This window comes from Lampetra fluviatilis, chromosome 55 (genome assembly GCF_964198595.1).
Source record: "Lampetra fluviatilis chromosome 55, kcLamFluv1.1, whole genome shotgun sequence".
NCBI classification, from domain to species: domain Eukaryota; kingdom Metazoa; phylum Chordata; class Hyperoartia; order Petromyzontiformes; family Petromyzontidae; genus Lampetra; species Lampetra fluviatilis.
The window spans coordinates 1386305-1398383 of record NC_136329.1 but is presented as its reverse complement, the minus strand read 5'-3'; the positions used below and the strand labels follow the sequence as shown (position 1 = coordinate 1398383).

At 45.9% G+C, this 12079-nt stretch overlaps 1 protein-coding gene across 1 annotated transcript in view; it reads right to left on the bottom strand.

The window, feature by feature from the left end:
* The window catches only part of MRPL19 (mitochondrial ribosomal protein L19), a 200443-nt gene that overhangs the window by 75348 nt on the left and 113016 nt on the right, over positions 1-12079 (bottom strand). The window lies entirely within an intron of this gene.

Here is a 12079-nt window from a genome sequence, read left to right as displayed (position 1 = left end):
TTGTGAAGAGAAGCTGTTACCAGCAAGCGTGTATATAAGTTTTGAGAACAAAGGCAGCCTAAGTAGTGTTAATGGGGTATTATTATTACCTTTACACTATAATACCCCATTAACGTCGTGATTTAGACAATAGCCAGTCAGGGACACTAAAACTTCGGCGCCATCTAGCGCCTCAATGTTCGCCGTGCAGCGTAAACCATGTTCGTCTTAATAGTGAAGTTCGTCATTCGAGTGTGTTATGGTGAGGTACAGAGTACACATAGTACACATAGGGCCTGTTCTCCGCACCAAATGCTTCAATGTGTAGTTACAGGGTGCAATCTGCTGACCATGGGAGCTAATTACGGGTATGGGTGCGTTATAGAACAGCACACATATAAGCAACTACAAGGGGGGCATAACTGAGTCAAGGGTCAAGGAGAGGATCGATCTGGAAGCTCCTGGACCCAGCAAGAGAGTTCCGGAAGTGGGGCGTGGCCAAGGGCGGGGTTTGGCCACGCTGGAGGGATATAAGGGGGTTCAGGGCTGTCGTGGGGGTTCGGGTCCTTGATGTCGTAGCTGTCATCGCTGCCATCATCTCTTCGTCGTTATCGTCGCTGCATAGCCAGCCGGCTATTCAGTCTTCATCGTCGTCGTCGCTATATTGTCAGTCAGCTATATAGTGTACAACGCCGATGTGGCTGCATGGGTGGCTCAGCTAGAAGTAACTCAGCGTTTATGTTATTCCGTGACCCTGTCCTTAAAATATCGAGAAATAAATAAGAAACCCTCTACAAGTTGTCTCGGAAGTCGTCTCATTACAAATGTAACAGTTTAGTCACAGCTACCCGTGATGTACAGACTCAGTTTTGCTCCAAAAGGCAAAGTATAGAGGTAGCTTTGACCCAAGCTTAACTTTTGTGATGCATAATTAGTTTATCTTGAGTTAAATTGTGGAGTAACATGTCATTAATGAACTTTAACCCTCCACCACGTGAAAGAGCCAATCGAATCAAATTGTCACGAGGGCTAATATGTCAATTGACTTATGTGTTTTTTGAGAAAATCAGGATACAGTCTGTTGCTCTATAACGCGGGGGTAGTTGCGTTCCTGAAGAACACTGCATTATGGAAAAATCGCGTTATAGTAAATAATATATAGTATAGGGGTAAAGCACAGTCCGTAATAACACGTGAGATGCGTGCGTAGGCTGAACAAAGGCTGAGGTGCGTGGGTAGCATCTAGAAGCATCCAGCAGCAACCCATCTTACGTGATGCTACACCAAGGCAGCTTTACAACTGCGTATTCCTACTCGTGCGACGTAGTTCTGTTCACTCGATTGCGTTATATCCAATTTGCATCCGCATGATTAAAAAATGTGTTTCCTAATACATTAATCGTGTTATATCCAATTCGCATTATGAAAACACGTGTTATAAGAGAACAGGCTGTTTTGTAGAATGTTGACAATTTGACACGACGTTTTGCTAGAGATTACATTCCAGCATTATTAGCTGTTAGCAAAAGCTCAACTCTCACATCTAAATTTTATTCTCACACCGACACGTTGTAACAAGTCACCTGCTTACACTTTATTCACCGATTCTTGCACCAATTGTAGGCACTCCTATAACTATCTGTGTGGACACTTATGTATAATTTCTCCCCACTCGTATCTACTTTGCACCTCACTTATCCTGCACTCGGCAGCTCTGCTCTCAGTGACTCCACACACAGCAACTCTACATCTCCACTGCTGCCCTCACCTACGCTCCCTCAGAGCCGCTCACCCGTCTGTCCCGGGCGGGGGGATCAGCCAACACCCGCCCGGCGATGCGTGAGGGTTGAGGTCCCATTGATGGCTGGAGCAGCAGTGGCGAGATGTCTTCGCTCTTGTTCCCGGCAACAACTCCCTCTCCGCTCATGCACACACCCTTATATCACTCTGCTAATTATCCGAGACCTCCCGTGCGTCTCTTCAGCTCTTGCCAGGCTGTCGCCAGATGTCACATTAATCACCTTATCATCGCCCCCCATCTCCCTTCTTGTTGTGTTATCTTGCCCAAAGCTTGCATTTAGTGTTGACACATCGGTAGGAATTTACGTAGTTTTGCAATTTGTACTTATATAATATTTTCTTACCTTTTCTCTATTTTGCACTCCTCTTGTTATTTTAGTTTTCTTTTTGTATGGTTTGTGGCTGTACCTTGCTGACCTCATGCCTTACTGGACATCTGTGACAAAGTGCTTTGTAGCTAATCGGATCCCTCCTCCTGCAGTTTAAATACTGATTGTGAGCCAAATCATCAGGACAGCCATGCACGTGATTCATTTTAATAAAAAGAATTGAATTGTTTGTGATTGGCAGGTTAGATTATTGGAATGAGGTGAATCTATTGTAAGTGGCTGGTGAAAATAGGCTTAATTATATTGAGGTGTATTGTGCTTGTTATAAAGCTGGAGATGTCATGCTGTTGTGATTCTAGTTAAGCATTAATGGGTTAAGAAGGGTAATTGTTTAGCTTCATGGGGATTTATCACCAAGAGGTGAGTCACCGATATTTATCAGGTAAGGCCCCACTGAGCTATACAGTTATTTTTCAGAAGCGACCTGGCTATCACAAATTATATCTCAAAGAAGTGGCTTTTCGCGTAGAAATTTAGAGCAGCCAAACACTCTAAACGCGCGTTTCAGATTTTCGGAGGGAAAAATCTGAGCTGGAGAAACATCCACGTGACCACGATGGAAGATAGAGAGGGAGAGACACACACAAACTCCAAATATACAGGAGTCTGGGTCGGGATCAAACCCATGATCACCTATATACCAAGCGAGGTAGTTAACATCTCGCCACAGTGGCGACCCATACCTCTAAAACAGACTGATAAATCTGCTGACTTCGGAACTAATTGGCACGCTTTGTTCACAACGTGACAACGCTTTCTAATTTGACTGTGTCGGGTGGAGGTCGGTTTGCAACACATTCACAATTATGCGAGTTAACGAAAAAAACACTTTTTATGAGCAACTAGCAACAACCACCATTCGCCACTTAGTGGCGGTGACGTCACCGGGCGAAAAACACACAAACACATCGACTTAGACACACACAGACATCAACCCACACACACAAACACATCGACTTACACACGCACACATATGGACTCAAACACACATCGACTCACACACACACATCAACTTACACACACATATATCGACTAACACACACACACTTGGACTCACACACATCGACTCAAACACACATCGACTTACACATGCACACACATAGCGACTGACACACACACATCGACTTACACACACACATTTTAACTTTTCTATTTACTAACTCAGTTTTTAAAGATTAGTTTTCTATGTACGTCATGTTAAGGAAAGAACCAAGGAAGATGGAAAATGCAAACAATTGTTAATGCACCTTTGAGAATCAACGCACTGTAATCGAAGGTGAAGGTCATACTTAACTTGTATGATATGCCTTTGTCTTGTATTGAATGCTATGAGTCATACGTAATTGTTTAATCGTATAAAAAGACTAAAGTATTTGTACTGTAGTCTTTATTACTGATGTTTTTAATTGTACTGTAGTAAGGCGCTTGAGGAAGCACAGACGGTCTATAATTTGTGTCATGAGAGAGCGCCATCTAAGGGACGACGAGGGGTGTTTGCATAGTCACTGCTGGGTAACTTATATCCAATCAGAAGGAAGGGTTCCATCTTGGCCAAAGGTAGCGGCCCGAGCTCGTGGGTATGTACGGGAAACATCTAGAAGGTTCCACGAGGGGCGTGGCTAGAGGCGGAGCCGAGAGCAATATAAGGAGAGGCAGTGAGAGGACTCTTGGTCGGTGTGCGGAGCCTGGAGTCCGGACTGCATCATCGCCTACCTCTACTCACCACCGGCCACGTGGCGGCCTCTGCCAGTGAAGCCTTCTCTCCTCCCAGCGCGCCACCAGCCAGCGGCGAGCGTGGAGAGAGAGAGACGCGCCGCGACGGTGGAAGGGGGAGTGCGTGCGTTACGGCAACAGAGAGAGAGGGAAGCCATCCGGAGAGAGAGAGCGGAGCTGTGCAGTCGTTGTTAATAAAAGACACAAGTCAACAGTCATCGTGGAAGTGCTTTATTACATTTGTAATACATGCATGGGGTAAATGGGGAGAAGGGAGGGAAGGCAGGTAGTGGCCGAGGCGAAATAAGAGCAGCGTGCGGGCGGTGCGCAAACAACCGCTGGCAGCCAGACTGCCGACAGGTCACTTGGCAGGCATGGAGGCAGGCAGGAGACTTGGGGATGGAGCGATGAGATGTGGGATGGTGAGGAAGCCGCGCTGCATGAGCGCCGTGACGAACAGTCGCCGGCAGCCAGGCCACCGAAATGGTAGCCGGCAGGCGCGGGTGCAGGCAGGAGACCCGGGAAGGAAGCGATGTGAAGGCCGCACAGGGCAGCGAGTTGTGGGCGTGGCTCGGAGAGCACCTGCCGACAGCCAAATTGCCTCCCAGCAGGCATGGGGTAAAGCAGCACATGTGGGAGGGGAGTCGTGCCCGCAACCAAAGCAAGAGCCTTTCCAAAGCAATGAAACACAAAATAGGGCCTCTCGAAAATAATGAAACTGCCACTTATTGCTGATCTGCACCCCCCTATCAAAGAGCCTCTTTGTAAGCAATGTTTATGTTCTTGCCTGCTGGTCCAAAGTTTTGTTAATATTTGTCATTGTCTACACGAGAGCATCCAACATAAAGTTGGCCATGAGAAAAGCAAGAGTTGACAAAATCAGTGACACCACTGTTAAAGATTTTCCTTGTGCCTTGTTTATGGATATTGCAAAGCTGAGGTGGATGGGGAATTGAAGCCTCCTAAATTCAAAAACTGTCGTTTGGGATTATATGTATGCGAGGGAGAAAGACGTCTTCACCTTTAGAATTGTCTGCAATGATTGTAGCTTTGGTAACATTTGAATGAAATTCTTTGACAATTAACCTTGTGGCATTGCATAGTCTAGGTGGGCCCAAGTTTCTCAATAGCAAGACAGGTGCCCCAATTTGTAAGTTGTGTGGTGGAACACCCGGGAGATGCAGAGAATTCAAGATTTCAACTGGATAGAGAACAATTAGATCATGGTCCAACACTAAGTGAATAGATTTTTAAGACTTTCTCTCGCCAGGTAATGTGTGCAACAACATGCATTGATTATGTGAATAGCATCATATTTTGATCCAAAATGGCCCTTCCCCGTAGGCAGATAACATCTTGAAAGTGTTGTTGCATGTTTGTGTAAACTTTTTCTTCCAGTTCCAGTTCCGAAGTGGAAAGGATGCCTTTAGACATGGTAGTAAGTTCATCTGTGCCATCAGCAGGAATAGCCATTTCTAACATCAAGAAGAGCTTCAGCAAAGTTGCCTGCCTCTTGGTCTGCATGGAGACATACACGCATGTTTGTAGTTAGTCTCAGTTTGATCACGTACCTCCAGAGGAATGGTGACCTGATGCAGGCATTTAGCTCACCAGCTTTGGTTCCTGGAAGTACAACAGGTAAGGTTTGTCAGAAGACACCAGCCATGAGAAAAGTGACACCACTCATAATCCTGGAATTGTCGTGGAGGTCTTGCAAAGTTGTGTTGACAGCCTCAAATGCTCCCTTGGGGGACATAGTGCATTCGTCCCACACTATGAATTCACAGTCAAGCAAGACTTGTGCAAGGGCAGTCTCCTTTGAAGTATTGCAAACAGCGTTTTATTGTCGGGATCGATCCAATGGAAACTTGAATGTGAATGGGCAGTTCTTCCTCTAGAAAGCAGTTGCCACAATCCCTGATGATGCCACAGCTAGAGCATGTTTTTCCTCTGGCGAACCTTAGCGAGGAGCAGGTTGAGAACAAAGGTCTTCTCAGTACGACCAGATGCACCAAGGAAAAATATGCCTCCATTTTTAGTCTCAATGTCTTCCGAAATTTGCGTGTAGGCTTCTCTTTGTGCGTTCATCCTGAATAATTCCACGAAGATTTCAAGCTTCCCTCTATGTTTGACAGACAACTCCTTCCACTGTTTTGAGGTCTTCGAAACATTTGGGCACTTTGACAACATGGAGAAGCATTCATAGAAAGTAGCACTCCTGATTGTTGGGATGAACTGTGTAGACTCTTCTTAAGGCATCAGATTCACCGTTATCAGCACGTCGCTTCCATATTTTTTTATCAGTCCATGTATGGTCGGAGGAAACTTCATGGTAGAGCAGGTTGGCAGCAAATGGGCCAGTTGGGCACAAAAAAAGAGCCAGGGCCTGTTGTTGGGCATTTCCTTCAGTGACATAGATGTGTTGAGCATTTTCGAGGTGAAGTGCCAAATGGACGACTGTGGGGGAACGGTCATGGATGGGGAAGCCAAGAATTGTCCAAATGGCCTCATTGCTGCTAATGAATCTTCCTTGGACAAAAAGTTTAACCTCATCCACACTTTGCCCCTCTTTTTGTAAGGCAAAGACAGTCATGCAAGAGCCTTTGTTGATGTATTTGCACACATATTTGATGGCTTTCACAGAATTGGAGAATTCCACATTAATGTGGGCCTCGAAGATCTTGCACAGAATAGGGCAGTAAGGACCGATCCACTGGTTGTCAACCTTCATTTCAGAGTTAGTTCCAGTACTGAGCGTTGTTTCAAATCCACCATCCTCGGTATTCGTGCGACGATGTAGAGGATAGCCATCATGCCGTGACTGAGTATCTTTCAATAAGTTTCGTGGATACTTCATGGTTCACTTGCGGTCTTGCATACATAGCGAATTTGGATTGAACTCCCCACATGGGCCATTTGCTTGCAGACCACATCAAATAGGGCAGAGTCTTGATGGGGATCAGGTAGCTCAGCACTGATAAATGTGTCAATGTCACTTGCATAATTTTTTTCCCTCATCCATAGCAATGTGAGCATGAGGAAGACCAAGTTTTTGCCACCCAATGGTGTGCAAGTTACATCTGGTCTTTGCAAAGACGCCGTCTTCTTTAGTCGTAATAAGCCTCATGAGTTCATCAACTTTGAGTTCAAAGACCCTTGCAATGATGTCATGTCTGTCTGTTGCCTCTTGGTTTGGATAAAGCTCAACCTGGATCTCCTTCAATTTAGGATTGCAAGTGAAGGTGATAGGGAGATGGGGCCTGCCATATTGCCTGATGTACGTCATCGCATCCTGAGTCTTCTCATGCATGTATCTTGGTCCACCTGTGAAGGATGAAGGCAAAAACTAATCTCCCCACATTCTGAGCGTTTGCATTTCCGTCAGCATTGGTAGTGTCCCTGAGATGAGCATACTGTTTAACACACAGGCGTTTTTGATTCAGTTGAATGTAAAGAAGGCGCTCACTCTCAATTTTGGCATAGTCATCGACAACATACAGGAGGTTATCATTTGAAGCTGAGGCGACCTAGGGGAGGCTCACGACCATTTCAGAGAATCGTCATTGGTGTTGGGCGTGAGGGGGAATGGAACTGGGGTCGGCGGGTTCGTGGTGCATCGCGCTTACTGCTAGACTACCGACACACAAACACATGGACGGACACACATACAGCGAATGGCTGTACTTTGTTGTGTTAAGGGAATTAAATGGAGCAGTAGGTATGCAGGGGAAAGAAAAGTGTTAGATAGAGTGTATCTGCTGTAATGAAACATCTTGTGTAAAAATTTCGCGGCGGCCGTAAAGTCCTACTCACAAGAGGAAGGTTTGTGAGGCAAAAGACACAATGCCTGTACTTTGTTTTTTAAGTAAATGAAATAGAGCAGTTGGTATGCAGGGGAAAAAAGCGCGTTACATAGTGTATATCTGCTGTAATCAAACATCTTGATTAAAAAGATAGCGGCGAGCGAGTTAAAAATAAATGTAAACAAACTGATAATAGTTAGTGACATTAAGTCCTGCTCGCAAGAGGGAAGTTTGTGAGGCAAAATACATAATGGCGGTACTTCATTGTTTTAAATAAATGAAATAGAAGAGTCAGTATGCTGGGGAAAAAAGCGTGTAACATAGTATATACGTACTGTCAACAAACATCTTGTTTTAAAATTTAGCGGCGAGCGAAAGCGTGAAATAAATATGAACAAAGTGATAATAGTTATTGACATGAAGTCCTGCTCACAACAGGAAAGTTTGTGGGCAAAAAGACGCATTGGCTGGACTTTGTTGTGTTAAGGAAATTAAATATAACAGTTAGTACTCAGGGGAAAACGCGTGTTACATGGTGTATATTAACTGTCATAAAACATTGGTTAATGTGTGCGCTGTATTCTTAAAAAGTCAGCAATAGAAATGGGAGAAATAATATAGATGTATGTTTGAAGGGAGCTGTGAATCCGTGTGTGTTACCTTGGGCAGTGTCCAGGCGAAAGAGAAATCCCCCCTCCCCCCACGGAACGCGTGTGAGTTGGTAGGGCCCCCCCCCCCACGAAACGCGTGTGAGTTGGTATGGGCGAGCCTCCATGTAATAAATAAATAAATAAACAAACGAAAACAGCACTCAATCGCGAATGAAAACACATTCCTGCGGAGGGAGCTGGTAGGAACGTTGGGTTGCTCGGTCAATGGCCAGGGTCAACGGCGGCGTGGTGTATTCCGAAAATATGACCGACTGTGAGGGCGGGCACAAGCCGGCGTGAGTAGGTTAAACGTTGAGTTTTAATAGGGCACCACGGGGAGACCAGCCCCTCGTCACCCAGCCCGAACCCCTCCCACCCCCCACCCAGCCCAACCCTCCCCACCCAGCCCCTCCCCACCCTCCCCACCCAGCCCCTGCCCACCCTCCCCACCCAGCCCCTCCCCACCCAGCCCCTCCCCACCCTCCCCTCCCCACCCAGCCCCACCCCCTTCCATTAAAACTTCAGGAAGCTGAAATTCTGGGGTTTTTTCCTCTTTCTCTTTTCTGTCTTTTTTCTTGACTTGGACCTGGTTGAGGCACTGAACGAGATCTACTGTACAGGCAGATTGAGGAGCGGCGCTTTGTTTCAGTCGAGCACGGGGCATATGCAGGTACGCGGTGACTCATCCCGACCTATACAAGTTCTAGCAAGCGCGTCGTATCCCAAGCAAGACGTCGTATCCCAAGACATTTTTTGCTCGTCAATAACGACGTATACCAAATTAGACGTACAGTATTCCAAAGCGGTCGTATACCGAGGTATAACTTTATCACAAAACCTGTTCTTCATGCCAAAAACCAAACTATTCTTTATTTACCAGGTAAAACACACTGAGCTATGTGGCATTTTTTCAGAAGCGTCCTGACGACAAACAATAGCTCAACGAAGTGGCTTATAATAGCAGCAAAATAATCTAAACCGATTTCACAGAAACCCATATATTCACACAGAGCCATAGATTAACACTGAGATCCATATGCACACCACACATAGACCCATAGACTCACCATAAAGATGCATGTTGTATATTTTGAGTTTGTGTCTCTCTCGCGTGGCTTTTTCATTGATTCCTCTGGTTTTTCCCTCCACATTTAGAATCAACGTAACGCGTTTGTCGTATTTGGCTGCTACGAAAAAATTTTCACATGACAAGGCAATCATTTGTGATAGCCAGAGCTATAATACCTAAGTGGGCCTTACCTGGTAAAAATAGTGTATAGGTACTAAATCACATTTTTACATTTACACAACATAGCTCGGCTTAGACACCTTGTTTACCATTAGATGGCGCTCTCTCATTACAGGAGATTTGAATACGAAAAAAAGTCACAAACAACAAATAACCCAACACAATAAAAAAACATGAGCTGCGGCACATGGCGCTGAACGCGCCATGCACAACACAAAAACGGCACGTGGTCGTCGCGCACGCCATGCTCGACGACCGAGCACGTTAGAAGGTGAAAAGGAGGGTGCCGTTCACATTGGTGCAGAGGGTTTGTCCGGCCCTCCAGCGTTCGGAGAAAACGCGCGCGTCACTGGCATTTCAGTGGTATGCGTGCTCTAGCCGGAGCCACGCCTTGAGCAGGCCCCTGAATGCTGGCACCACTGAGCAGCCATCAGTGTCGCCTTGCAGCATCTTTTTCCTCGTATTGTCCACTGCCATCTTCGCTTGGGCACAGACGAAGTTGGCGAGATCGTTGCGCTTTGTCAGCCAGGTAAGGCACCCCACATATGAATCAGCTGTTGTAGAAGAGCACCCCCAGTCTCCTGAAAATGGTTCCCAAAAGGTGTAACATTGGGTTGAGCCGCTGGCAGCGTAAGTACTGTTGGGGCAGATCCTCCCTGGCACCACAGAAAGCGCATACGTCTGGTACCCCCGGGGAGATTCGGCTGAGCCACACGACTGATGGCAATGTCCAGTGTGCCAATTTCCACCGGAGGTCACTGCAGTGTTTGGCTACGAGAGACTTGTACAGGTAGTCCCCGGGTTACGATATTTCGATCTTACGATGGCGATAGCCATACGACAAAATTGCCATCAACAACCTAACATCGTTCAAGCATGCAGACGACGGACAGAATCGTGGTGAGTACAGTACAATATGATATGTTACGTATCGTTCAATGCATGAATGATACGTAGCTTTAGCGATTTCATTTCTAGGTTACCACGATACGATACGTTTAATGCATGTTAAAAGTTTTTTTTTTATAGCAGATAAGATTGTTTCCTGAACAAACTTTCGATTAAATTGCAGTTCATATAGGTAGGCTAAGAATTTACCTTGTTTTTTACTTAAAATTTCACTGTGCAATACAGTATTGTCATTAATAAATATATACAGTATATAGTTAATACAGTACGGTACTGTAAATTGCTCTGTTTTGCTAAATTATCACCATTCTGTAAGCCTCCTGGGTAGGCTAGGCCATCTTCGACTTACGATATTTTCGACTTACGATGGGGTCGTCGTAACGCATCTCCATCGTAAGTAGAGGACTACCTGTACATTTGCTTCCGCTGGGGGGTGGCCACAATGAGGGGAGAGAAATGATCTCTCCATTTTGTGTCTGGTAGGTAGGCCAGGTCCCGGGAATTCAGCGCCTTGACGCAGCACGTGTAGAGCTCTTTCTCTGGGGCGCCCTTCTGCTGGGGCACGTTCCTGCAGCCTCGGAGTTTCAGTAATTTCCTGGAGTTGTTGTGGCCAGGGGCCTGCATGCAGGAGAAGCACAACTCCGGGAAGGAGGAGGAGGGGGGTGGGCTGCCACCGTTCTCTGGCGCCTTCAGCTTGACAGAGAGAGATCATACAAACTCTACTCACTGTCACTCTGTAGAACAGGGGGATATCATACTAACTCCACTCACTCTGACTGTAGATAAGAGGGAGATCATACAAACTCCGCTCAAGCTCTATAGAAGAGGGAGCGCTCATACCAACTCCACTTATTCACTCTCACTCTATGGAAAAGGAGGAGATCATACGAACTTCACTCACTTTCACTCTGTAGAACAGGGGGAGATCATCCAAACTCCACTCACTCTCACTCTGTAGAATAGAGGGAGATCATATAAACTCCACCCACTCACACTGTTGAAAATAGAGAGATCATACATACTCCACTCACTCACTCTCACTCACTCTGTAGAACAAGTGGTGATCATACGAACTCCACTCACTCTCTCACTTTGTAGAGTAGAAGGAGATCATATGAATTCCGCTTATTCACTGTCACTCTGTAGAATAAAGGGAGATCATACGAACTCCGCTCACTCACACTCTATAAAAGAGGGTGAGATCATACAAACTCCACTCAATCACTCTCACTCTGTAGAACAGGCGGTGATCATACGAACTCCACTTATTCACTGTCATTCTGTAGAATCGAGGTAGATCATACACACTCCACTCACTGTCACTGTGTAGAACAGGGGGATAACATACAAACTCCACACAGAAAGGAATCTGAGTCGGAGACCGAACCGAGGCCCGTTTTTGTCGTGGGCGCACGAGTGTTACCACCCTGCCTCCTGATATCTGCAGATTCTGAAATGGTTGCGAATTATGATTCAAAATACCACACGAACCATTGGTTGCTGTGGGTGACCTGTCTTTTTAAAACTCACTAAACACGCTAAGTGGACACAAAGTCCCCCCTATCTCTTGGCAAATATTAGCGTTGT